Genomic DNA, 4,010 nt, shown 5'->3' on the forward strand with positions numbered 1-4,010 from the left:
GTCTGAGATTCACTAGATAGAGGATATCATTAGTGGTGGCTGTAAGGCCTTGAGATGTCATGGAAACCATAATAGAGAGGAAAACTCGAGACTTGTTTTTCACTTTGCTGTGCTGCTAATGGGCTGCACAACATGACCTTCTCAAAAATCTTTCTGAAAATCTAATAACCTCAGCCTCCTAATCTGTAAAATGAGAATAGCAAGTAGATTATAATCTATATTTCTATAATTTAAAATATTATTTAAGAAGAAATGCAAATTTATTGGTTAATTAGAAGGTTCAAGTCTCCTAAAATTTCTGTGATTAGGTGGATAAAGCTTTTCTTTTAGGTTTAGGAGGCTCTAGTAGATAAACTTTTACTGCCCTGTACAATCATCACTGTAGCCGGGAATTGTCACTAACTTCACAATATGTCTTTTGTTGAATTGGTTTTACTTTATTATTTTAGTTTGATTCTACAAATTTCATTAATATTAATGAAAGAACAGATAACATTTTTGTCTATTTACTTGAAGAGCAAGAGAATAAATAAGGGTGACCAAGTGTACCAGGTACAGCAGCTCCTTGAAGCCTGCCTTTTAGAAGAAGAGAACTTCTAATTTTACTCTTAACAGAACTGAGATCATAGTCAGTGCTGGTGATGGTTTCAAGCAAAAGTGATGGCAAAAAAAAATGCAGTGATAAGTCTTGCTTATAATCTCAATACTTGAGACCCTGGGGTAGAATTACCATGATTTATAAGCCAACGTGAGAAACAGTGTGAGTTCTAGGCTAGCTTGAATTACAGTGACAGTCAATGTCCAAAACAGCAACAAAAAAGAAGTTAATTACATGAAAAAAATGAATGAATATAATACAGTGGCTTTTTTGGCTTTATTTCTTGGTTTATTCATTCATTTTGAGGTAGAAGCATGTATTACCTTGGAGAAATTACAATATCTATTTATTTATTTTCCCCAGACAGTCTTCCTAGGTTAAAAAAAAATGGCTATCCTGAGATTATAATTATGCAAAAGCTTAGTTTATCTTAGAAATCAAGTTTTGCTAAAACAAGAGATTAGAGATAAAATTGAAAAATTAGAAAGTGATGGCTAACTAAATATTTAACATGTAACAACTTGGTGTTCATATTTTATCCTATTTGGGATAGGAAGCTATAGTAATATTCTGGGTAAGACAGTAAAATGATAACTGGAACTTCTAGAAGATGAAGAGGAGAAAAAGAAACATTGAGAAAAGCAAGGTTTGAAAAGCTCTGCAGTGTGATGAAAGTTATCTGTGAGAAAAAGTTTGAAAAGGAGGTTGTCTCAAACCAGTTGGTGGCAACCCCATACTGCCTTTTCACTAGAGCACATGCATCCACAGCAAACATGGAGAGGATCATCAAAGCTCAAGCCCTCAGAGACTACGCAGCGACTGTTTACATGGCAGCCAAGAAACACCTGGAGATAAACACTGACCACTCAATTATCGAAACCTCAAGGCAAAAAGCAAAGAACGACAAGTCTGTGAAGGATTTGATTATCCTGTGTATGAAACTGCACTTCTGGCTTCTGGCTTCAGTCTGGAAGACGTGCTAATAGGATGTAAAGGCTGATCAAGTTTTGTCTAGGTATTGATGAGGATGAGCCTACTGCAGATAAATGCTGCCAGTGCACTGTAGCTGAAGAAAAGATGTCCCTGGAAGGAGAAAATGACACATCACATGTGGAAGAAGTAAACTAAACTTCACTAGAAGAACCACATGTTTAACGCTTACCTTAGTTGCTTCTGATAACATATTTTTCAGGGTTTTTTTTTGTTTACTTTTGTTGGCATTTAAAGTTATCTGCCTGGCAGGAAAACTAAGTGGAAGATAATTTTTTTTTCTACTTAGGATACTGTGATACTGTATGCTTGTTTCTACAGACTGGTAGAAGGTTTGTTGAAAATGTAACCTATTGTTAATCATGTGTTCTGAAGTGTTTAGCTATGTAGCTTAATTCCTTAGTAGTGCTAATTGTTTGCCACTGATGTATATATCTTCATGTTTAAAAGGAAAAATGGATGTTTTAAAGTCACTTTATAGAATCTACTTTCCAAATTTTTCATTCCCAGTAATTAATTCTGTATATACTTGTCCTATAAATAAAAAAAAAAACATCACAAGCTGAAGCAGCTTGACAGAAATTCCCCATTTTGGCTTGTTTTCTCAAGTAAGGTATGGAGAACAAAACCTTAAGCTTCACTTAGTCTTATAACACAACAAGGCTTGTGAATGGAAGTGCAATGCCCAACCACATTCTACTTTAAAAGGTAAAGCAGATGAGATTTAAAAAACAACAAGTTCACAGTAGGGGTTGGGTGAGTAGAACAATGGCTATGAAAAAATTGAAGCATTTTGTGGTATTCTATGCTAAATTGAAAGCATGTAGTTTAGTAACATGAAAATATCTGTGACCTGACACAAAGGAAAATGTGATATATCATCTACATGAGATAAAACAGTTTTCTTTACTTTTTGAGATTATAATACATCACCCCCTTTCTGTTTCTCCCTCCAAACCTCCCATATGCTCCCAATTTGCTCTTTCAAATTCATGATCTCTTTTTAAAAATTTCATCTGTCCATCCATCCATCCATCCATCCATCCATCCATCCATCTATCCATCCATCCATCCATCTACTTACCTACCTACCTATCCCATCTGGATGCAGATATTCCTAGATATATAGAGTTAGATACTCCTAAATACAGCCTTCTCAGTCTAAATGATGATATTTGTATAAGTTTTCCATGGTAACTCTTTAGTATTAGATAACCAATTGGTGTAGTCTTCCCTGGGGAAGACTATTTCTTCTTCTATAGGTACTTAGTTTCTTTCAGTTCTTTGTCTAGGGTTGAGACCTCTTGAGCTTACCATAGAACTCTCATTAGCATTCTATTCGTGCTGTCCTTGTTCAGGCCATGTTTAGGCAACCATGTTAGTAAGCTTTAACAGGTGTAGCTTCTGACATTTCTAGGAGACACAATCTCACAGCAAGCTCCACATTCTCTGGCTCTTAAAATCACAAATTTTTATAACATTTTGGAAACAGGTTCTCACATTGTACCTTAAGCTCTCTTGAGTGTGGTCCAGGTTATCCCTGTATTCACAATTCCTACCTCAGTTTGTTGTGTGATGGAATTATAGATGTGCACTACCACACTTAGTTAAGCAAATAATATTCAATCAAGGCTTACGTTAGCAAGAGTCAGTCTCTGTCATGTGCGTTTGGCAGAGCCTCAAGGACAATTAGGAAAGGAAGAGAGATTTACATTTGGAAAACCGGAAAGGTGATGTGTAGTAATATTTTGTTTATGTTTTAACAAATAAAGCTTCCCTGAAGATCAGAGTACATAGCTAAACCACTAGAGGCCAGGGAGTGGAGACACAGACCTTTAATCCCAAAATCTAGGAGACTGAGGTAGAGGGATCTCTGTTAGTTCAAGGCCTGTTGCAGGAGGTCCTTCCACTCCTTCAGCCAATAGCCACTGAGATACCAGCCCATTGGGGCGTGGTCTCTCAGTGGCTATTGGCTGAAGGCTATTGGCTGAAGGCTATTGGCTGAAGGAGCAGAAGGACCTCCCTCAACAAAGGCCATCCTGGGCTACACAACACAGAGGTGATCCCATCATTTGAGATCACACACCTTTAATCCCAGCACTAGGAAGGTGGAGACAATAGTGATATGGCTGAGCAGAGAGGGAATACAAGGTGGAAGGGGACAGGATCTCATTGCAGTTTAAGGTTTGGCAGAGACTGTGGCAGTCTGAATTTTTGTGGAGACAGTTTCAGTCTGAGGTTTAATGGAACCAGTTGCAGTCTAAGGTTTGGTGTAGACAGTTGCAGACTGATGCTTGTTGGAGATAGATGTATGTAGTTGGGAGATGCAGTCTAAGGACAGGATCGCCCCTTCCTTTTGAGCATTAATAGAGGTAAGAGAACTCTCGAGTGGCTGGCCACTCTGATTCTCTGATCTTCAGCA

At 37.6% G+C, this 4,010-nt stretch overlaps 1 pseudogene; it reads left to right on the forward strand.

The window, feature by feature from the left end:
* Positions 1-1,192: 1,192 nt before the first annotated feature.
* On the forward strand, positions 1,193-1,726 carry LOC101980810 (annotated as a pseudogene).
* Positions 1,727-4,010: the final 2,284 nt, after the last annotated feature.

The sequence above is a fragment of the Microtus ochrogaster genome, chromosome X, assembly GCF_000317375.1.
Source record: "Microtus ochrogaster isolate Prairie Vole_2 chromosome X, MicOch1.0, whole genome shotgun sequence".
Classification (NCBI taxonomy): Eukaryota; Metazoa; Chordata; class Mammalia; order Rodentia; family Cricetidae; genus Microtus; species Microtus ochrogaster.